We start from the raw sequence: 25,352 nt of genomic DNA on the forward strand, positions 1-25,352 counted from the left end.
ATCACATCATCGACACATGAAGTCCTGCTAATATTGGCCAGTGGGCTGATTAGAGAAAGAAATAAAGAAATGAAACAAAATACTTTGTATATAATATGTGGTTGGAAAAGTACTTATTCACTACCCTGAAAGTTGATTATTAAATAGAAAAAAATTAAATCTTTACCCCCAATATAAATAAACTGTATTTAAGGGCATGACCTATGTTGAATGGATGAGGAAGAGTTATTCTACAAAATGACTAGAAGACTCCACTGGTAAGATGTATCTGGTTAATAACAGAGGTTTTCAGCACATGTCCCCTCATAAATATTTTCAATATTTCGTGTCCATCAAGCTCATGGATTAAGTTCTTCCACAGTCTATGCTGCTGCTGCTGCTAAGTCACTTCAGTCATGTCTGACTCTGTGCGATTCCATAGATGGAAGCCAACCAGGCTCCCCCATCCCTGGGATTCTCCAGGCAAGAGTACTGGAGTGGGTTGCCATTTCCACAGTCTATAGACCTTCATAAAAAGCAATTAACTTGAAATTCAGGAAAAATTTACCACGAAGATGTTCAAAATCAAATATTTAATCTAATTTCTTATATCACTTCCAGAATTGGATCTTAGATATATGCAACTGAACACATACATGTATTAATTTTGAACGATCATATACACTGGCCTATAAAGTTTTCGGATTTTGTTCACCTTTTTATCACTGTACGATAAATATCATTATAAAGTTAGATATCTAAAGTACAGCTAAAGCTATGTGTCTGAAAAAAGTAACTTCAGCATTAGAAACAAAAGGTAGACTGTAACATTCTGTCTGACAATTATTTCTTTAATTGCAACCTCAGTCTCCTGCCAGAAATTCAAAAGCTGCATTTTTACCCACACGCAAGCATGTCACTTTATCACATAATACTCCTATAGGGTAATAGTCATATTCAGAAACTAGATTCATTTCAAGCCAAAATAGTTCTTAATGAATATACATACAGCCTAAATATCTGTGACTTAAGGTATTTGTATCTCTCTTAGTCTAATTCTATTTTATATACAAATTACTCATTTCAAGAACAGATGCCAACAACTTTTGCAGTGCACAATCCCTTAAAGAGCAGGCTTATCTTTAATATCCTCACATTAAATTCACCATCTATAGATTATATGTAAATCCTATCAGAAAGAGTAATATCTGTATGTGAATAAGGGTTTATTTAGATTCATAAGAAAAGCTTGAAGTCTTCAATTTTAAACTCAGTTTATTAGATTTCTTTCTATGCAGAAATGCCACGGGCTCCCTGAGGCAGGAACTGTTTCTAACTCATCATGAATCTCCAGGGCTTGGTACAGCGGAAGGATGTAATATATATTTGTTGAATAAATGCATTTTAACATAGAAGAATCTCTTACTTGTCTGTGAAGATTGAAATTACGCATTAACCATTCTTGCCTTTTGGATATAAATACTCAAGCCAGAGCTCTTTTGATTCAGTCATTGTGCAAGTCTGACCTATCCAACAAAGACAGCGCTTTCAATTCTACCCGGTTGAGTAGTCTGTTCTTAGAATAGACTTTGAAGGGAACCATCAAGGATGTGATGATTGGACGGTGACAGTTTTTCCAAAGATTATATGTTCACACTGTCCTTGCTTTACTTTGTCAACATAAAACCAAATATCTATTCCTTTAGCTTTCTTATTTATATTTATTCTACTCTACTATCAGTCAAATAAGAAATGGAGTGCTTATTATTTTTTGTAGGTTTTAATGAGGTTTAACATGATTTTCACCGACTCAATGGACCTGAGAGTGAACTCAGGGAGTTGGTGATGGACAGGGAGGCCTGGCATGCTGCAATTCATGGGGTCGCAAAGAGTCAGACACGACTGAGCGACTGAACTGAACTGAACTGAACATGATTTTGTATGAATAAGCTATTTCATTTTTTTCTTTATATGTATTTATTTATATTTTTAATTCATAGAAATTGTCTAGTAATTTTAAGAATTATTCATTTCCTTTTATTTTCTACTTACAAAATCTTCACACTTGCAATTACTTCCATACAATAACTCAGTCTCCTCTTCTTTCAAATTTATCTTCCGTCTTCTTTTGATTTTATTTTAAAAACATTAAAGAATAATCACCAAATAGCTTGTTTCCAGACTCCATGCGCTTCTGATTCACTATTAAGTAAAATATAGATTTTTGGCTAAATACCTATTATTTAAATATCCTACTGCTATTTTTCCAAGAGTTTTTATCTTTAAATCATAAGAAATGAATGAAAGTTTGGGTTATCTTCTTAAATGATACATTATAATATGCATTTTTATCTCTTAATGTGATACATATATGTGTCTGTGTCTGTGTACATATCCTTTATATTTTAGACAAATGAGCTCATTTTGAATTTTCCTGGGATAAACTCTGCTGCTAGGTTGAGATGGCTGATTACTTTAAGGAATAATTTACTTTTCTTATATTTATGAACTTCTCACTTAAATTCAGTATAAAAGAAGACACATTTTGTATGTGTGTTTGTGTCTGTCCTGTCTGCCAGATTCAAGTTAGAAGTATTTTTTATTTTTTTTATAATAAGGAAGACATAGTCTATAAGCTAATCGGAAAACAGGCGTATTCTTAAGGATTCTCCTCGTGTCACTGTTTTCCTGGATACTTCGTCTTTTTTCAAATACTAAGTGAAAATCTCATTTGATGTTCATAGCTCAAAGTCATAATGTCCAGTATAAGTGGTTACCTAGTGTATATCTCCAAGATTTAATCTTTTCCCTGTGCTTAATTCCCTGATCCTGAAGCATCAGATATTTTCCTTGAAATGTTGATAATGGGGTGAGCAGGGATGTCTAAAGTCATTTTGGAAATCTGCGGGGCCACAGGGCAGGGCTCTGATAACATAGTTCAGGAAAGAAGGCTGCAGATCTCTGGCTCTGTTGGCCTCGAGCTGTGTCCTCACTGGAGTGATGGTGGCCCAGACAGAAGCAGAAAGAGGCTGCAGAGTCTGCACTGGAGGAAGCAGCTCAGATAATCCCAGAGGGTAACATCCACACCGTGAGATTACACAGAAGACAGAAACTGCTGACAATGATTACAACTATATACTCTTGCTACTGCTACTGCTAAGTCACTTCAGTCGCGCCCGACTCTGTGCGACCCCATGGACGGCCTCCCACCAGGCTCCTCTGTCCCTGGGATTCTCCAGGCAAGAACACTGGAGTGGGTATATCCTCTTGAAAGAGTATTTACTGAATATTTGTCAAATGGCGCTATGTTCAAAGCTGCAGTTCTTTCTGAAACTATATCTGCATACACAATCCTGTATGTCCTGCTCACGGCGCCAGTCGTCTCCTGTCCACACTGTCCGCGCTGAGCTCGCGGTAGGCACGGTGCCAGCTCGGAGGCTGCAAGCAAACCGGAAGCTCGGAGGCCCTGCAGGCATGTTTCCTCTCTCCCCCAGCGGCCGACCCAGTGCCCACGGCCAGGACGCGGCGGGCACGCTGTCTTCCGGGTGGAGCCCGCGTGTGCAGAGCGCACGGAGACGCCCAGGGCCTCCGAGCCAGCGCCTCTGGGCCGCGTGCCCGGGCCGGAAGTGATCCCAGCCGTCACATCTCAGAACAAGGGCAAGAGCCAGGGGCCGCGGGGAGAGCCGACCCCGCATCTCGGCTGACTTACTCTTCCGCCACAACGGTAAAGCAGTGTTTAACGTGTGTGAACGATTGGGCTATTGACAGTCAAAATAACCAAACTAATTTTAGTCTTACCACAGACTCTAATCAGTTCTTTCCATCATGTATGTTTCTTAGAAGAACAAGTGACTGATACTTTTTCAGGAAATAAAGCATTATTTCCAATAGAATCTTTTCTATATACAATCTGTAATCTTTTTCAAAGTTCCACTTTACTAACAATAATTTAAAGTTCTTGATGGTTCCAGTTGACTTTCTCTGTGGATCATAATGCTTTGTTATTTGATATACTGAGGCATAGCATTATATTAGTTTCAAGTGTACAACATAATGATTCGATATTTGTATATATTGTGAAATGATGGCCACAATAAGTCTAGTTAACACCTATCACCATACATGGTTACAAGACAGGTTTTCTTGTGATGACAACTTTTAAGATCTACTTTCTTGGCAACTTTCAGATATAAAATATGCTTAACTATAGTCACCATAGTCAAAGGGCTTCCCTTGTGGTTCAGCTGGTAAAGAATTTGCCTCCAGTGCAGGAGACCTGGGTTCAGCCCCTAGGTTGGGAAGATCCCCTGGAGAAGGGAAAGGCTACCCACTCCAGTGTTCTGGCCTGGAGAATTCCATGGACTGTATAGTCCATGGGGTCGCAAAGAGTCGGACACGACTGAGCGACTTTCCCTTTCCTATGGTCACCATGCTGTACATTGCATCTCAGTCATTTATTTTTTAAATGCAGCTTTGTATCTTTTGACCCACTTCACTCATTTCTTCCCACCTCCCAGACTGATGCTAATTATTATTCAATGACAAAAGTCCAAGCATTAATTTATCTTCCCGTACTTTTCCCACATAGGAAATTATGATGATTCTTTCATGTTATTTGTATTTATTTTTAATCACATTCATGCTGGGATCATTAACAAAATATTTTAGATTATGGGAATTTATTGATATTATTAGTAGATAAATTATCTAAAGCTAGAGAGAAAAATAAAAGTATCAAAAACCAACACAAAATACAGACACAGAATAGTAACAGTGAATGCAAGTTTTTTCATTTTATCTCTGATAAGACTAATGCTAATAGGATGGTTGTAGATTATTCAGCTAAAGTTCTCTCTACACCAAAAAAAAAAAAAAAAAAAATGCATTAACAGAGAGAGGGACATAGAATAAATTTCCTTTCCTATTTTCCATTCTCTTCTTCTGTGTCACTCCCCAGATTCTTTATTATAAAAAAATCACTCTGCAACTGTAGTCCCTGCAATCCGTTGCTTTGAAAGTTAAATAATGCACAGTGGGACTCTATATTTTCAGAAAATGAAGGTCCTACACACTCAGCAAAACTGTATAACATTTTGCAGATCCCCTATCTTTAGCATTTTTGTTATTGCATTTTCTGATGTATTCCTAGAATATGCTTGTTACATATTAGGTTTCCTATCTCATCTCAAACCCTATTTACATGAATAGATTTATGGCATTTAAAGTAGAAACCAGAAATTTAGCCCAATGTATTTCATCACATGTTATTTAACTCAGATACCTTATCATATCACATGTATCAGAATAAATGCTCCTAGATGGGTTCTGTTTAAGAGATCCATTTTAAGTATTGGTACAGAGAGAGACGGGGGGCAGGGGAGAGGCAAAGAGACAGACATGGATTCTATTCCCATTTGAATATAAGATTATATTTCACCAAATTTTAGAGTTCATTTGGAACCATAGAACTAAGCAGGATAAGGAAAATGTCAGCAAAATAAAACACGTTTACTGACTTTACCTTCGAAAGTCACAAAGTAGGGTTTTCAAGCATGGACACTTTATCCTTATCTTTTAATACTTTCATGACTGTGTTTAATCTTCTAAACTCAAGATGGGTAATTTTATATCCATTTCTCTGCCGTATCCAAGTCATTTTAGAATGTAATGGTAGGAAGGTGAAGAAACACATTTTCTTTTCTTGAAGGACTTTATTGGGCACTCTATATAACATCTCATTTCACCATGATAGTCAGTAGACACTGTAGTTGTTTTTGAAAGATGCAATTAATGTTGCCTTCGGACCAGGTGGTATATTAGAGAAGGAAAGGAGACTCCGAAGTAGGCAAAGAAGGAGTGTGCCCTCAAGGACTTGGAGGAGCCTCAGGCCTTCTGTGATATAATTTTGTCCATATTCCCCTTGCCAATTTCTTTTGAGCTCTAATGAAATTATTCCTTACTTTGAACTTCCTCTTCCAGCCCATCTTCCATGTGCGTAATGAAGACATCTTTCAAATCTATAGATCCACATCATCGCTTTTTAAAAAATTTCCACATTTCCACCACATGAACAAAGTAAACTGTGTTCACACGACCCTCCATTACATGCGGCACCTGGCAGTCCGCCCCTTCCTCTCATTCATTCATTCAATCAGTAAGCAAACATTTTAAATGTCTACACTGATAAATTTTAGCATAATGATTTAGAAAACGGGCTTAGGAAGCTGTTGGGGGCCAGGGTCAGGCACTCCGCCCATGGCTAAGGTCATGAGGAAGGAGGCTCGACATACGCAAAGGTGGGATCGAGCCTCAGGAGTCCCCCTGGAAATCCTCGAGCATCTACCTCCATAACCAGAGCCTGCCTACTTTACTACTTTGTGCTCTCCCCTACACCTCTGACTTTATGGGGGTCTGTCCCCCACCACCTCTTTCGGAGAAGGAGTTAACTTAGAGCTCCAGTTAATAATAATTCCTGGGCGTGATAGTGTTTCAACCTACAAACTCCTCTGAAGGTTCTCTAGCCTGCCTGACAGGCTTGTCCGGCCACATGTGATTGCTCACAGCCTCCCAACCATGAGAGGCACGAGATGCTTTAAACCTTCTAAAAACAGGTTCCTTAGAAAAGTTAGAAAACCATTAGTATAAGTATAGTGGGCTGATTAGAAATTGTATTGGTGAAGGGTTTTTCATTTGTTGAGCCAATGTTTGTTGCTAAGTCTCCACATCCCCTGCCCTTACACACATTAATGAATATATAGAAGAAATAAGTATTAACCTTTGATATTAATCACATTAGACCTTAGGCTAAGTAAATTCTTTCCTTAATTAAAACCCACTACACCCTCACCCTATAGGAATGTAACTTTATCTGTTACCTTCAGAAGGTGGAGTCTTTTTAAGAATAATCACCCCTGGAGAAATAAGTGTCCTGGTTGACTGACCGCTGTCACAAGGAGAGGGTCATAAATTGTCAGCTGGCCCCTTGGCGAAGATGATGTAACACCCCTAAGACCTCTGTATACATTTGTATGAAGCACCTGACTTTGATAAAAGTCAGGACTGCTGACCCCGCGTGACTTTTGCATAACATCTCAGTGTATAAAAGTAGACCATGGAAAATAAAGAATTGGGATCAGTTTCTTGAAATACTGGTCTCCCCATGTCGCTCTCTCTCTCAAACTCTGGCTGAGTTTCCATCTGGAGCGTGGAGCCCACCATGCTTACTAATTATGCCTGGGCTTCTAAGATCCGACCAGGGAGGCCTCAGTGTCTCCTCTCCTTTGGGAGAATGGAAGGGCGCCTGCGGCCTACGTAAGTGGTGCAAGCTTCTTGTCTTGAAGTTTCATTGGTTCCCGCGTAAACCAAGCTACTCAGCCTCTTTTCTCCACTGAATTTTCCTACTGAGCTATCCTCATTCTATTACTCTTTACGTCTCTAATTAATATCTAATTGAAGCTTTGTATCCTGATCCTCGCCGACGCCGTCCCCGCTTCGAACTCCCTGGATCAGCCAGGGCTGGACCTCGGCAGGAAGCAAACCATTATATTTTTTAAAGTTACTCTGCCTAACATCTGTGTGAAATTGAATCAGCAACCTAAACATCCCAAGCCTCTGCTTCATCACTTATAAAATGAAACAGGAATAAGCTCTACCATAAACCGGTATATGAGGACTAAACAAGACAATCAATGCAAATATATGGACTATAATGCCTAGTACTATGAGAGGACCTAGTAAATGCAGATTGTTGTGGTGTGATGGGCCTGGTTTCCAATGGATCACTGGGTGTAACAGACTAAAGAGAAGCAAAAATGGATGCCAGGAGTGGAGTGGGGTGAGGGGCCTTTCGTGACAGACAGGGCAAAAGGTGATGGTTAGTTTCGAGTAGAATCATAGAGTGGAAATGGAGAGAAATGAGCGTGTTCACAAAAAAGTTTGAATTTAGCATGTAAGATTTGATGAGAGATCAGTTTCCTTTTTGGAATTAGGGAGAGGAGATGTGAAGGATTATTTCCTTTTTTTTAAATTTGTGTGATAAGATGAAGAAGAGCTAGGTTTGAAGGGAAGCCAGAGCAGGTCGAGTAGAAGGCCCTGGAACTGGTCTTACACAGCTGGCTGAATCTGATATGCCCCCGGGTCATCAGAGGAAGTGTCCAGCAGGCAATGCCATTCACGGAAAAGTGTAGCTGAGGAAAAAGCAGCAGGAGCCAGCCTCATCGCTCACCAGTCAGGACCTGCAATGGACGGCCCAACGACTCTGGTCTGTAAACTTCCCGTAAGTTTTGAAACCTTGTCTTATCATGGTACCTCTTCTTTCTAGAACGTTCTTGCCCAGTCTTCTTCACCTGGATCCCAGGTTCCCATCTTCCTCAGTTGAGAGGAAATCCCCTCTCATAGGCTGTGTCGTAAGGAAGGCTGGTCAGTCAGCAAGCTTATTTTCACTACAGTTCTCAGCTTCCCCTGAGGATCCATGTCGTCACTAAACATGCCCCACCTAGGTCTCATCTCCTCCCCAAAAACACCCCCAGATCTTTCTGTCCAGCAGCCTGTCTGCCACAGAGAGCTATCAACAGACTCTAGGGTTCTAGGAGACACCAAAGGCGTGGGAGAAGAGCCTTCAAAACACAAGTGAAAGGGGCCCCATCGAAGATAGCAAATACATAGACATGCTTGAGTAAAGGAAAAAAAAGTCTGACTGTGTTAAACCATTGATATTCTGGAACTGCTACAGTAATTAGCCCACCCTGAAACCTTCCTAATTTTCCACAGCTATCGTAAATGCTCCTCTGTGTTCACAAAGCCCCATAATTTTGTCATTACATCATTATACTTTTCATAAGGGGTTCCACATTAGCTTATATGTCTGTGTCTCAAACATTATAGGCTCTATGAAGGCAAAGTTCACGTTTTCTCTTATTTTCATCCTTGCATCCCAACATGGTTCCTGGAACACCTGGCTCTGAGTAAACATTTTTTTTTAACATAGGAAAATAAGTGAATTATTTAGTTCATCTATCCAAATTTCTCATGATGTTTTCCCCAAGACCTGGTTGATATCATAACACAATAACTATGCATTACCAGGGTTTCAATTCTTTAATCATTTCTCAATTTACCATTTGTCTCCTTGATCCTGTCTCTTAATTTCCATAATCCTCTTGAGCTGTTAGGAAAAAATTTAATTCTCTTCCAGTATATGGTTACTGGGCTTCCCTCATGGCCCAGATGGATAAGAATCTGCCTGAAGTGCGGGAGACCCGGGTTTGATCCCTGGGTCAAGAAGATCCTCTGGAGAAGGAAATGGCAACCCATTCCAGTATTCTTGCCTGGAGAATCCCCTGGATGGAGGAGCCTGGTGGGCTACAGTCAATGGGGTCACAAAGAGTCAGACATGACTCAGTGACTAATACTATGTAGTTATTAAGTAGATTTTTATATGTTAAAATTTACTTTTAGGACAATAACTCTTCCTAGGAAATATCCTCATTTCAATGCTGTCTTTTTTTCTTTCCACATTAACAAGCGTTCTTACTTCCTTTCTGTTTCAGTCAAAATAATGAGTCTTTAACTCTATCCTTCAGATAAAATTTGCCTTCTGCTTTTAGATTTCCAAAACCATCCAATTAATTTTTTAAATTAACAACAAATTCTTCAGTCAAAAATATGGGAAACAAAAAGAACATTCTATTTTTTCTTAGCCTTGATGCCTTGCTGGTTTCTAAATTCAGCTTGGCATCTTAAAGTGCCATGAAATAATTACAGAGATCACAGAAGGCTACCCCTCTCATTGGCTAGGGAACAAAACATATCAGATCACTATATGCTACCCCTGTACTTCAATGTAACCTTTTGAAAACTTGTAAATTTCCAACTTCAGCGTTTCTAAGCAACCACTTTAATATTTTCAGTCACAAATTGGACGAAGGCCCCAGTGAAAGCAGACAAAGAAAAATTCATGGAAAGAACCCTCGGAAATGCCAAGTGTACTCAAACAAACAGGACAGGGAACATTTGCTTCCTCAAAGGATGCCTGCGTGGGACAGGTGGGCTCCAGTCTTCACAGGTATTGAAAGGTGTCTTTAATAGCAAATGCTTTAAATACCAATGATTTTCAAATGAAGTTTATTGCTAAGTTTCTTCCTATTCTGTTCATATATTTATTGTTTTAATACATTTAAATGAATAAATGACTGAAGCATTTGGATATGAAAAAATAATTTGGCCCCAGATCTAGTATTTTTCAAAGATACAAATTTAAAAGCATTTAAAATTTGTTTATTCATTTACTTATATAGTCATTATTGGGTAGAGACGTTTGAATTTCATGAATTTACAATATAGTGTGGAAGAACAGACACAGACTACTCAACTTTTAATCCTGTCTCCAAGAACTATCAAACATTTAATTATGAATTTCCCTTCAAGATATTCAGTAACCTGTGAAAACTTTGACATTAAGAAACACTGGTCCAAGGACTGGTGTTTGGAAATCAAGAATGTGGGCAAAGAACATGACATCTAGAATTGGAGAAGGCAATGGCACCCCAGTCCAGTACTCTTGCCTGGAAAATCCCATGGACGGACGAGCCTGGTAGGCTGCAGTCCATGGGGTTGCTAAGAGTTGGGCACGACCGAGCGACTTTACTTTCATTTTTCACTTCCATGCATTGGAGAAGGAAATGGCAACCCACTCCAGTGTTCTTGCCTGGAGAATCCCAGGGACAGGGGAGCCTGGTGGGCTGCCGTCTATCGGGTCACACGGAGTGGGCACGACTGGAATGACTTAGCAGCAGGTCTTAATTATAGTCTACAACTTATTAGCTGTGCAGAAAGTGAAGAGGAACTCAAAAGCCTCTTGATGAAGGTGAAAGTGGAGAGTGAAAAAGTTGGCTTAAAGCTCAACATTCAGAAAACGAAGATCATGGCATCCGGTCCCATCACTTCATGGGAAATAGATGGGGAAACAGTGGAAACAGTGTCAGACTTTATTTTTTTGGGCTCCAAAATCACTGCAGATGGTGACTACAGCCATGAAATTAAAAGATGCTTACTCCTTGGAAGGAAAGTTATGACCAACCTAGACAGCATGTTGAAAAGCAGAGACATTACTTTGCCAACAAAGGTTCATCTAGTCAAGGCTATGGTTTTTCCTGTGGTCATGTATGGATGTGAGAGTTGGACTGTGAAGAAGGCTGAGCATGGAAGAATTGATGCTTTTGAACTGTGGTGTTGGAGAAGACTCCTGAGAGTCCCTTGGACTGCAAGGAGATCCAACCAGTCCATTCTGAAGGAGATCAGCCCTGGGATTTCTTTGGAAGGAAAGATGCTAAAGCTGAAACTCCAGTACTTTGGCCACCTCATGCGAAGAGTTGACTCATTGGCAAAGACTCTGATGCTGGGAGGGATTGGGGGCAGGAGGAGAAGGGGACGACAGAGGATGAGATGGCTGGATGGCATCACTGACTCAATGGCCGTGAGTCTGAGTGAACTCCGGGAGTTGGTGATGGACAGGGAGGCCTGGCGTGCTGCAATTCATGGGGTCGAGAGGAGTCGGACACGACTGAGCGACTGATCTGATCTGATCTGAACCTAGCCTAGGCATTCAAACTCTCTTAAAATAGTGGTTATAATACCCATCTGAATTATTGTAATGATTAAATGGAAATAAGCATGAAGGTTTGAGCTACTGTTCATTAATGGTATTCATTAATGAAAATTATTATTCATTAATGGTTCATTGTTTATGTATTACTGATTTGTACCACCCCTCTTAATTTTCTGTTATTTGGTGAGCTAGTGTGAAAATTTTTTATTTCTCCAGGAAAAGAACTCTCAGCCTTTCCGAAAATACCAGTGTGAAGTTTTTCAAGCAGCAGAAGAGCTTGTCAGGGCGTGTGCTAGCCTCTTATTTCCCCATCCCTCAGACAAAGGTCCCTCTTCTGCTGTCATTTATTATACTCTGAGACATCAAAGATCTTTGGTCCCTCCATTTCCTTTTACTTTTCCAGAGACTCTCTTGCCACAGCAGTAATCAAACTCACTGAGTGGGTGAGTAATGAACAGAAATGTCACAGATCCAGCAGGAATCTACACACAAAACAATCTCCTTATCCTCTGCCAAAATCCTGTTCCACTGTGGGCTGCATGGGTTCCCAGGGCAGCACAGCAATGCCTCTGGCCCTGAGCGCTTCGCCTCTGGCTCTTCTTTTCATGCCTGCAATTGTTTTATTAGCCGTGTGCCCCAATAGATGTTAGCTTTCCTCTATTTATTATCACCCAGAAGCCAAAAGTTTATTCATTCAGGAACAAGGGAATACTTTCCTGAACTTCTAATACAAGTTTATATTTAGTTTGCAACTTTTCTCTGAAAATTTTATAACTCCACTGAATATATTCTGTTAGTGACTGTTGTCTATGACTTGTGTAATGCTTTTGGCTTTTCAGTATCTTTTCACATTAATTTCATTTGATCCCCAGAACATCTCAGCAAATTAGACTGGACAGGTACTATAAAACCTCAAGAGAATATGATTAACACTTAAGTGACTTACCCAGGGCCACAAAAAGTGTTAAGGTTTGACTTGGTCTCATCCACCAGTGAGTGTCTTTTCTAACACATGATTACTAACTTTCTTAATAAAATAGTCCCAGATCAATAATAGACAGAGATATTTCATAACATGCCTGGAATGTTCGGTATATTGTTTGTATATAGTTTCTAACAATCTAACTTTCTTTGCACTTTCAAGTTGTGTGAAAAGGCAGCAAACAAATGGATTGTAGCATAAATACTCATTTTGATTGTTGTCATGAAAACTATACATTGAAAGCAGTTTTGATGAATCACATAATCGTACCTCTTGTGGTATTGTGACTCCTAATAAGAAATACGTATTTGGTCTTTGTCATCGTGTTTGGCAGACCTCCTCAAACCCCCAGAACTTCCTAATTGATGAGAGTGATACAGGTGTTTTGAACAGTGGTGTTGGAGAAGACTTTTGAGAGTCCCTTGGACCCCAAGGAGATCCAACCAGTCCATCCTAAAGGAGATTAGTCCTGGGTACTCATTGGAGGGACTGATGTTGAAGCTGAAACTCCAATCATTTGGCCACCTCCTGCAAATAGTTGACTCATTGGAAAAGACCCTGATGCTGGGAAAGATTGAGGGCAGAAGAAGGGGACAACAGAGGATGAGATGGTTGGATGGCATCACCAACTCGATGGACATGGGTTTGGGTGGACTCCGGGAGCTGGTGATGGACAGGGAGGGCTGGCATGCTGCAGTTTATGGGGTCGCAAAGAGTCGGACACAACTGAGCGACTGAACTGAACCGAACTGAACTGATACAGGTGTAATTTGTTATGTTAATGAGGTGACTTTTAGAAAGACCTTAAGGGTAGCTGGTAGTTGCCAGTGGAGCCAACCATGTGATTGGAAAGTTGGAACCTACTCCCTGACCTATGCAGAGGGGAGACAGGTTGGAAGTTGAGTTCAAATACCAATGACCAATGATTTAACCATTCTTGTGTGTGTGTGTGTGTGTGTGTGTGCATGCTCAGTCCTGTCCAACTCCTTGGGACCCCATGAACTGCAGCCTGCCAGGTTCCTCTGTCCATGGAATTTTCCAGGCAAGAATACTGGAGTGGGTTGCCACTTCCTATTCCAGGAGATTCCCGACCCAGGGATCACGCTCTTGTCTCCTGCGTCAGCAAGCGGGTTGTTGACCACTGTGCATGTTCTTGTCTATGTAAAACAGTCTCCGTAGAAACACAAGAGGGAGGGGTCAAAGAGCTTCTGGGTTGGTGCACACTCGGCCTTCGGGGAGCGTGGACAGTCAGGTTGCACTGATGCCCCACGCCCTGTCTCGTGCCTCGTCCAGTGAGTCGCTTCCACTCAGCTGTGACACATCAGTAGTCTGAGGAGGCAGACATTTCTCTGAGCTCTGGAGTGGTCTAGCAAATTAATCCAACTCCAGGAGGGAGTTCTGGACGGCAGTTTGAATCAAGACCCATTAAAAAACTTAGCGTCAGCAAAGGAAATTATGAAGGTTATTTTAAAGACAGTATAGGAGAATCAGAGAAGGCAATGGCACCCCACTCCAGTACTCTCACCTGGAAAGTCCCATGGATGGAGGAGCCTGGTAGGCTGCACTCCATGGGGTCGCTAGGAGTCGGACACGACTGAGCGACTTCACTTTCTCTTTTCACTTTCATGCACTGGAGAAGGAAGTGGCAACCCACTCCAGTGTTCTTGCCTGGAGAATCCCAGGGACGGGGGAGCCTGGTGGGCTGTCGTCTCAGGAGTCACACAGAGTTGGACATGACTGAAGTGACTTAGCATAGCATAGCATAGGAGAATAATTCTTTACCTTTGTCCTTTAGACTAATTTAAGAAGAAATTGCATAAATCAAGTGTACATAAAATTTAATATACTTTTCAAAATGTGGTTGGTAGAATGTCTACATCATGAACTCTGGGACTTGTGTATTTGTTATCTTACATGGAAAAAGGAATTTTCCAAGTGTGATCAAGAAGAAGGCTATTGAGACAGGAGATTCTCCTGAATAATCTCAATACGAATGAGTCTCTAAAAGCAGAAGCCTTCCCAGTTGAGGTCTGTTAGAGAGACTAGACCATGGTAAGGAGGTCACAGGAATGCAATGTAAAAGAAATTGGTTTGCCAAAGATGGAGAAAGGAAACATGAGCAAATGTGCACATTCTCTAAACTGGAAAATGCAAAGTAATTAATTCTCAAGTAGAGTCTACAGGAAAAAGCCCTGCCTATGCTTTGATTTTAATCAAGTCAGACCCATCTCAAACTTCCTAACATCCAGAACTGTGTGATAAAAAAATATTTTGTTTTAAGCCACTAACTTCACCATAATACATGGTGACAGCAATAGATAACTATTATAAATGGTGCGATATGGTTAGTAATTTTAAAGCTACCCAGAAAACTCAAACCCAGAGAAGTAGACTCTTCGAGCTTCATGAGTGAATTATACCAAAAATCCAAAGAGAACTCCTGGCAATCCTTCTCAGGCTCTTCCAAAAGTCAAGAGAGTATTTCTCGGTTCATTCTCTGAAGCCAATATTACCCTGATACCAAAGTCAGACAAAAAAGAAAGCACAAGAAAATACAACTACAAGCCATAATCTCTTTTGAATTCAGATGGGAAAGTCCTCAGCAAAATGCTAGCAAACTCAGCTTAGCAACATGTGAAAATTCTATTCTGCATATGACCAAGTGCGATTTCTCAGGAATGCAAAGGTGATTCAATATAAAATCACTAATATTAACAGACTAAAGGGGGAAAAATATACGATCATGTCAAGGCAAAGAAAGCATTTGACAAAAATCCAACTTTCTTTTTCATAATAAGAACACTCAACAAACTGAGAATAAAAGAGAATTTCTTCAGCCTGAGAAAGGGCAGCTATGTGAAACAGCCAACATCATAATTAGTGGTGAAAGAGTGAATACTTTCTCCTTAAGAACAGGAATAAGAGGAAGTGTCTGCTCTCACCACTTCTGTTTAACACTGCATTGTAATCTCGAGTAAGGCAAATTTTTAAAAAGGCATCCATGTTTGACAGATAACAGTTAAGCTACTTTTCCTTTCAAATTATATGTATATATAGTTATACATCTATACACACACATTTTAAAAAGTCCATTAAAAAACCGTTAGAATAAACAGGTTCATCAAGATGGCATTATACAAGATCAACATATAAACGTAACTGCGTTTATCTGTATTAGTAAAGATATTGGGGGCAGGAGGAGAAGGGGACGACAGAGGATGAGATGGCTGGATGGCATCACCGACTCGATAGACATGAGTTTGGGTGAACTCCAGGAGTTGGTGATGGACAGGGAGGCCTGGTGTGCTGTGATTCATGGGGTCGCAAAGAGTCAGACATGACTGAGCAACTGAACTGAACTGATATTAGTAAAGAACATTTCTAAAATGCAATTAAATAAATGAGTCATTTTTAACAGCATCCAAAAGAATAATATACTTAGGTGTGAATTTAACAAAAAGAAGCACAAAACTTGTACACTAAAACTATTACACAAAACAATTACTGAAAAAAATGAAGAATTATTTATGTAGATGAAAAGATACTCCAAGTTTATAGATCAGAAAACTTATTAAGATGGCAATGAAAGCAAACGTCGTTCAGTTGTGTCCGACTCTTTGCAACCCCAGAGAATAAACAATCCAGGGGATTCTTCAGGCCAGAATCCTGGAGTGGGTAGCCATTCTCTTCTCCAGTGGATCTTCCCAACCCAGGGATGGAACCCCAGTCTCCCGCAGTGCAGGCGGATTCTTCACCAGCTGAGCCACCAGGGAAGCCCTAAGATGGCGATACTCCACTAGTTAATTTACAGACTCAAAGCAGAAAAATCCAAGCGGGTTTTTTTGCAAGTTTATACTGAAATTAAAGGTATAGACAAAACAATATAGAAAAATAAGAATAAAGTAGGAGTACTTTAGACTTTCCAGTCTTGGAGCTTACTGCAAAGCAACTTTAATAATACAATGTGACATTAGCATAAAGACAGAAGCATATGTCAATGAAATTGATTATAAAAGTAGGCTCTTTAGTTACCATTAATTAATTTTGGAAAAAGGTACGAAGACCTTTCAATGGCAAAAGAATATTCTTTTCAACAGATAGTACTGGGATAATATGATAGCCACACACAAAAGAACAAAGTCGAACCACTGTCTCACACTGTATGCAAAGTTACTCAAAATAGATTACAGATCTACATCAAAAAAGCAAAATCTAAAGACTCTCAGAGAAAACAGAGTAAACTTTCTTGACCTTGAGTCAGGCAAGTCCTCGGATACATAAACCTAAAGCACAGCTGACAAAAGAAAAGCAAACAGGGCCGGATTAAAATACAGACGTTCATATTGCAAATGACACCATCAGGAAGGACAACCCACAGCCCAGGAGACAAACATTTGCAAGTCATATGTCTAATAAGGGAATTTTATGTGGAGTATGTCAAGAGTTTATACAACATACAAGAAGTCAATTAAAAAAAATAATGTAATTGAAAATTGGCATTACTCTGAAGAAGACATGCAAATACCAATATGCATATGAAAAGATGTTAATGTCATAAATTTTCAGAGAAATGCAAATCAATACCACAGTGAGATAGTACTTCATACTCACCAGGATAGTTCAGTTCAGTTCAGTCGCTCAGTCGTGTCCGACTCTTTGCAACCCCGTGAATCAGCACACCAGGCTTCCCTGTCCATCACCAACTCCCGGAGTTCACTCAGACTCATGTCCATCGAGTCGGTGATGCCATCCAGCCATCTCATCCTCTGTCGTCCCCTTCTCCTCCTGCCCCCAATCCCTCCCAGCATCAGAGTCTTTTCCAGTGAGTCAGCTCTTCACATCAGGTGGCCAAAGGATTGGAGTTTCAGCTTCAACATCAGTTCTTCCAATGAACACCCAGGACTGATCTCCTTTAGGATGGACTGGTTGGATTTCCTTGCAGTCCAAGGGACTCTCAAGAGTCTTCTCCAACACCACAGTTCAAAAGCATCAATTCTTCAGCGCTCAGCCTTCTTCACAGTCCAACTCTCACATCCATACATGACCACAAGAAAAACCATAGCCTTGACTAGATGGACCTTTGTTGGCAAAATAATGTCTCTGCTTTTCAATATGCTGTCTAGGTTGGTCATAACTTTCCTTCCAAGGAGTAAGCGTCTTTTAATTTCATGGCTGCAGTTATCATCTGTAGTGATTTTGGAGCCCCAAAAATAAAGTCAGCCACTGTTTCCCCATCTATTTTCCATGAAGTGATGGGACTGTATGCCATGATCTTAGTTTTCTGAATAACTGTCATAAAAAAGACTGAAAATAACAAGATTTGGTGTGGAAGCAGAGAAATTGAAACCCTAATGCATTGTTGCATGGGAGTGAAAAACGGTGTCCCTTTTGTGGAAAATAGTTTCATGTTTTCTCAGAAAGTTAAATACAGCCCAGCTCTTCCACTCCTAGGCACATTCCCAAGAGAGACAGCACGTGTTCACACAAGAGCCTAGACATGCATGTTCACAACAGTATCATTCATAAAGGCCCAAATTTGAAAACAGCCCAAGCATCTTCCACCTGCTAAATAGATAAACAAAAGGTGTTTTAGCCATACAACGGAGTGTTATTCAACAATAAAAAGAAATTTTAAAAAATTGATACATGCTCAACATGAAAGAACCCTGACAGTAGTAGGTTTATTGAAAGAAGACGGTCACCAGAGACCACACACTGCGTGATTCTTCATATAAGAAACATTCAGAAGATGCAAATCTGTAGAGACAAAGATCCAGTCTTGAAGTAAAAAATTAACTTTTTAATGGAGTTCTTTTAGGGGAGATAAATATGCTGTAAAATTAGACTGTGGTTTAATCACAGTCTTTTGACCAAGAAACACTGGATTGTTCACTTTAAGTGGGGTCAACTGGAGGGCATATGAATCACATCTCAAAGCTATTTTTATTAATAAAAAGAATAAGCTACTGCTTTGAGAATTGGTTAAGGATCTTTTGACTGAAAGAAAGAGAGAGCGGGGGCAACTCTGTTCAAACTAAGCTCCAAAAAATTACTATGATTTGGGGGAAATGGAGCTTTTTACTGAAAGGAAAAATAGGGTGTATAAACAAGACATAGGAAGGGAGGAGTTTTCCCAAGGGAAGGATTATTGGGCTTTAGTTTTCACAATGCATTTTATTGGAGACCAATTCTCCTTAATGCTTAAGTCTTCCAGTAAACAATTTACCAAAACTTATTCAGAGAATAGTTTCAGTTGGATCACCAATAATCGTCTCATCAGTTATTTCCTTGTGACTGGCCAAATTTATTCTGCAACTTTTAAAATTTTGCTTTGCATCTGTGACTTTTGGGGAAAAAAATCTTCTGATCTGAAAGTTCAGGTATGATACTTCTCTCCAGTGTAAAAGGTTTTATTAACAACAGGACAGGTTTCTCTCTTTCAACACCAGAGTCTATTATTTGTTTTTTTATTAACAAAAATACCTGCAAAAAGTAATAAAGTAAAACAAACAAATAAAACCCAAAGGGTATAAAATGTAAAGCTAAGTCTTCTTATTCATTCCAGTTGAATTACCCAGAGGAAACTATTTTTCAATAACAACTTTGGGAAATTTTTAAAAATATTATCTATCATCTGAAGACACCATAGCATCTCTCATAATCTTATCATTCAGGTAACTACCATTATTATTTTAAGTGAATATAAAAATAATGTATGCACTTAGACATGAAATAATACAGAAATCAAAAGATAATTGTATATTTATTGATTTTCCTTCCAAACAAGATTTTCAGTTCTATTCCCCAGTAGTAACCAAAAAATTTCAATGGTTTCCTCTGTAACATTTCCTAAAATAATTTACATGGGCATAAATATACAAATATGTCACTTTTATTTACTACACTGTCCCAATTGTTTTTGTTTTTGAAAGTGAAATTTTATATATCAATATTTGTAGATTTACTGAATTCATTTTTCTTGTTTTATGTTAAATATTTCACTCATATTAAAAAATAATACTCTAATTCATATTTTTATATTCCCTTCTTAGCTTTAAGACATTTATAAATACATACACCTGAAACTTCCTGTGTGCCACTCCTGGATGGCATACCTACCCTCGCCTAGGAACAACTGTTCTCTTGAATTTTGCATGTTTATCATACCTTTATCATAATTATATTTTGCTAAATTATTTTTGCTTATGACTGTTTTTGGTTTTATTGAAATTGAATTATATGCTACAGTTTCTTTTAAACTATGGTGTTTTCATTGAAATTGAATTATATGCTACAGTTTCTTTTAAACTATGGTGTTTTCATTGTGTTTATGAAATTCATTCTTGTGACTGGGTGAAAACCTAGCTTATTCATTTTTCCAAATAAGTATAGTATACTCTCCTATAAATAGACTGCAGTTAATCCAGTGAGTTCTGGATATGCTGGATGCTTGTAGATTTTGCTGTTATGAAAAATGCTGCCATGAACATTCCTGTCCATGTACGTGTGTCCACTCACTTTGTGCCTTATGGTGAAGACATGTCCCTAATTTTAGAACCTAGGAATTTATCAAGCTTTTCATTTTTTGATTAGATTTTTGGTTCTTAATCTTGTTTTTTGACTTCTGGTTCTTTATTAAAAATATACTTCCAGTTCCAAGATCATAAAGTATTTACCTATGTTTGCTTCAAAATACTGATAGCTTTCCTTTTATATTTAAATTTTAATTCATCTTAAGTTGAATTTTTATATAGTGTGAAATAATACCTTAATTGAATAATCTACCTTCCCAACATCATCTCTATTCAAGTTTTTATTTAAATTGCCTAGAACTAATAGATTATTCTGGAACTGAATTGGCACAAACCTATTTATTTCTTGACTTGTTTAACTAGTCTGTAACAAGGAGATCCAACCAATCCATTCTGAATTAGATCAGCCCTGGGATTTCTTTGGAGGGAATGATGGTGAAGCTGAAACTCCAGTACTTTGGCCACCTCATGCGAAGAGCTGACTCATTGGAAAAGACTCTAATGCTGGGAGGGATTGGGGGCAGGAGGAGAAGGGGACGACAGAGGGTGAGATGGCTGGATGGCATCACTGACTCGATGGACATGAGTCTCAGTGAACTCCGGGAGTTGGTGATGGACAGGGAGGCCTGGCGTGCTGCGATTCATGGGGTCGCAAGGAGTCGGACACGACTGAGCGACTGAACTGAACTGAACTGAGCATTTTTGACAATATTTATAAATATTTCCATAAAGTTCTTGTACATATTTTGCTAGATTTATTTCTTGGCAACAAATTTTTAGTGCCAATTTTGAAACTGTGTTTCTAATTGCTATATTCTGGTATATATAAATAAATTTTATTTTTGCATATTATGTTTGTCAACTTTGTTCAACTCTTACTAATTCTAATTGCTGTCTCTAGGATATATTGAGTTTGTGTATGTAATAATAACATTAACAAATATGACAATAGATACTTTTTTATATCTTTATAAATTCTATTCCTTTTACATGTCATTTCTATTGCAGTGTTAACCAGGAGTAATTATAGGGGCCTTCCTTATCCAAGTCCTATTGCATTCTTTAACATTTCACTATTTTGCATAATGTTTGCTCAAATGCTGCTTTACCAAAAATGCCCAACACATTTAATAATAGGATAGTCGCCATATTTTAGTTTGGGAAATAGTTCTTAGATTAAAAGCTATGCACCCAGTCTCTTTTGCAGTTGGTGTGGTCATGTGGCTGTGTTTTGGCCAATGGCATGAAGAGGAAGCGTCTATAGGACCGATAGTGTAAGCCCACACTTCCTCTCCGCATGGCTTAGTGGGACTTGGCGGGACCACAGTGGAGATGCTGAGCAATGCAATGGATGCCACCTGCTGCGGACAAAAGAGCCAAAAGACAGAATGCGGTGGACAGCTGGTGATCAGAGTGATCACAGCGCCCCTGAACTACTTATTTACAAACTACTTATTTGAAAGAGAAACCATCTTGTTTAAGACAGATGTCTTGAGTTTTGTCTTATCTGTAGCTGAACCCAAACATGAGTAGACACACATTTTATTGGATTAGGACAACTTCCTTCCTTTTTTAGCTTGCTAAGGATTTTGTCATGAACGGTTGTTACATTTTACAAAATGTAACATACAGTTTCTGACATATAGTTTTCTTCTGTTTTACCTTAACCTAGTCAATTTCTTAGTAACTGCATTCAAGTCTGAAACTGCTATTTATTTCTGCCTGCTCTTCCTCATTGCAAGTTTCCTCCTGTATTTCTGTGATATCCTTCATGTCAGTTTATTTTCCTGGGAAATTCACCCATGGAAATTTTTTGAGTCTTGCATTAAAGTGTAATCTTCCAGAGAGGATTTTTATTTGCCTCTATCAACTATAAAAGCCAGAGTTACTATAAAGTAAATTCTGAAGTTTAGAGTATTTGGCCACGCATTTTTTGAAATTCAAATCTATAGCCACATTAGGAATAGTTCAGATCTGTACAGGGAAAAATGTTTCCTCTCTCAGTCTACAACCAAGACTGTAGACAGCTTGCTTCATTGAAAGAATGGATTTTTCCTTTCTTTATTCACATATATATGCCTTGTTTAGCTGACCTGTTTCACTCAGGTGACGTCATAAAGAGGTTTCAGGTCTAACGGCTGACTGTGCTTGAGCCCTGGGTTTGTGGTCAGTTCCTTTTAGAATGAAGACCTGTGTGAAATGAAGCTCTGGGCCAAGAACTATCAAGGAACCTCTATGCTTACATATTTGGCAGGATTGTTCTATTCTCCTTTTGGTTTTAAGGATTTTCTACACGTTTTTGCCATTTCCTCTATGTTTGTAAAACGTGCTTTGAATTTTTAGTCAACGCTTTAAGATATTTTCTCCTTGCTCACTTTCTATTAGTCCCCAGACAATACAAGCATTTTCGCCTGTTTTTGAGCTTTATCTACTTGAAATCATACACTATGAATTCTTTTGTCTAAGGCTTCTTTTCTACAACATTGTGATTGTATGATTCTGTTTCTGTGTAAAGGTGTAGTTCATCCATTTCCATTGTTGTATACCATTTCATTGTACAATTATACAAATACATGTATTTTTTTATACTACAGATGAATAGTTTGGATGTGGAGAGTTGCAGGTTATTTTTAAAATGTGCTTCTGTGAAAAAATTGATACATACTTCCTCCAGTATATGTCTGCATTTTCTCAGAAGCTATCCATAGGAGTCGAATTCTAATTTTAGAGCATGTATATCAGAAAGTAAAGAATCCACCTGCAATGCAGGAGGAAAGTAAAGTAAATGTCGCTCAGTCGTGTCCGACTCTTTGCGACCCCATGGACCGTAGCCACCATCCTCCGTCCGTGGGATTTTCCAGGCAAGAATACTGGAGTGGGTTGCCATTTCCTTCTCCAGGAGATCTTCCCAACCCAGGGATCGAACCCAGGTCTCCCATGTTGTAGGCAGACGCTTTACCGTCTGAGCCACCAGGGAATTCTCTATTCCTGGGTTAGGAAGATCCCCTGGGGAAAATAATGGATACCCACTCCAGTATTTTTGCCTGGAGAATTCCAAGGACAGAGGAGCCTAGCGGGCTACCGTCCATTAGGTCGCAAGGAGTCAGATACGATCGAGCAACTACCATTCACACACACACATACATACATCTTCTATGTTGGCTAATTTCTTTTCCCTATGGATACACCAATTTTTATTCCAACCAGCAGAATGTCAGAGTTTCTATGCTTCACATTCCATCTGCATTTTATTTGTTATGCTTTGTTTAATATTGCTAATTCAGTGTGTGTGTGTTCATAGTTTTCATCACGGTACTAACTGGCATTCCCTGATTGTTAGTGTATTTGACCATCTTTTTTTTCATTATCTCCTTTTTGCTTTTGTCTTCTGTTAATTGCCTCTTTTAGCGTGTAGCCCATTTTTCTATTGGATTATCTGAAGTTTGTTCCTTTGTAACTATAAATTTTCTTTACCTCTTAAAAATTCACCAGGAAGAGCACAAACTATGCCAGGCTAGAAGTTTTGTTTCTCTCCAGATAGATGTTATCTTGACACTTCTAGAAAATATGCACATAAGGAAAAATAAAGAGATATGTGAAAAGCACAAACAGAAAACTTTAAATAAAAGGAAAATATTGAAGTTAAAATATAAAGAAGAAAGGTGTAGAAATGTTATCATAAATCTGGACACTCATGTGGAAAGAAAAAATAAAAGAAGAGGGGAGGAAATCATGATTAACACTGCCTTAGAATTTAAGAAAGGAAGTGTGATGTGAGCCTACAAAATGAAAGCTTTCATCACAAAACAAATAGGATAAGAAAAAATAACAACAGTATAGATTTTTAAGATCAGATACAAAGAGACAGCAAAGGAAATCAAAAGAAACAAATTATCTGTAATGGTACACAAATTATCTGTAAACAATTATCTGTAAACAAATTGACTTTGGATGCAAGATTACAATGGGAAAACACTCTCAAAGTGCTGAAGGAAAGAATATTTGAGCCGAATTTTTTTTAAGTTTTCCAACCACATTCTCATTCATTTCTTTATCTTTTGCTCACAACAGACTTCACAAATAAGAGAAGTGACGTACAGAGAAAAACCCAAGCTTGTAGAATTGCTAGATAAAGAGCCATACTTTCCAAGTGGGGATCAGATGTTTTTAGTTCACCTGATTTTTTGTCTCCTTGTCTGTGTCCTGCTAAAGTGATACCATACTGCACAATCTAACAGCTCTCATACAACCACCCGTGGTGTAAGCGAGCCTAAAATTTTAACGTCCAGTTAAAACTGATTTAACTGCAAAAGCAAGGTAAGTATGTCCTCAGACACACTGGACTCAGTTTCAAAATGATTTTTGAGAAAAAGTTCAAAAGAATGAAGAAGGAAAACTATGTATAAATAAATAAAGCAAACACTGAATTGCAAAGACGGTTGAGGCTGGCGTGCCGTAATTGTGTATCTGCAATCCACTCCCCTCCCCATCCCCCGTGCAAACAGTCACGGGCTTCCCTGGTGGCTCAGCAGGCGGCTATCCGCCTGCCAGTGCAGGAGACGTGGGCTCAATCCCTGATCCAGGAAGACCCCACATGCCCTGGGGCAAGTAAGCCCACCACCACAACCGGTGAGCCTGTGCTCTAGAGCCCAGGAGCCGCGACCACGGAGCCCACCGCCGAAACACCTGAAGTCCGTGCCCCTGGCCGGCCATCCGCAACGGGAAGCCCCGCCGAGAGAAGACCACACGCGGCAGCTGGAGACCAGCCCTCACCCACCGCAGCTAGAGAAACGCCCACAGCCAAAGATAAATATTAAACTTTTTAGAAAATGCTGCAACAGAGCCATAAAAAGTAGCAAACTACCAGGAGACTTTGAATTACACAATAATAATTAGAGAATTTATCACCTCACTTTCTGAAGCAGATAAAACAGAACACAAAACAGGTAAAGATAGAATTTCAACATCTCATCAGTAATCATGAGTTAATAGATGTTTGCAAGCTGCATATAAACACTTCATCCTTTTTAAGCACTCAAAATAATCACACAAGTTCTGGCTACATTGAAATTAATGTTTCAGTTCAATATAAAGACATCACCATCTGGGAAGCAGCATTTTCGGTGTCAAACCTGTCAAGGAATTAATATCAGGAACATTAAAAGGTTCTGCTGATAATATACAACAGAAAATCTAATAGTATAAAACATAACATCATACAAAGAAGGGAAATTCAAATGACTGAAGCATAATC

The 25,352-nt window shown here is 39.1% G+C and overlaps 1 long non-coding RNA gene across 2 annotated transcripts in view; it reads right to left on the bottom strand.

The window, feature by feature from the left end:
* Window positions 1-17,244: 17,244 nt before the first annotated feature.
* Window positions 17,245-25,352, bottom strand: part of LOC133260780 (uncharacterized) — a 181,235-nt gene continuing 173,127 nt past the window's right edge. For both annotated transcript variants that reach the window (XR_009740964.1, XR_009740963.1), the window contains one exon: window positions 17,245-18,131. This is a non-coding gene — a long non-coding RNA (uncharacterized LOC133260780). The remainder of the gene's footprint in view (window positions 18,132-25,352) is intronic.

The sequence above is a fragment of the Bos javanicus genome, chromosome 14 (assembly GCF_032452875.1).
Source record: "Bos javanicus breed banteng chromosome 14, ARS-OSU_banteng_1.0, whole genome shotgun sequence".
NCBI lineage: Eukaryota > Metazoa > Chordata > Mammalia > Artiodactyla > Bovidae > Bos > Bos javanicus.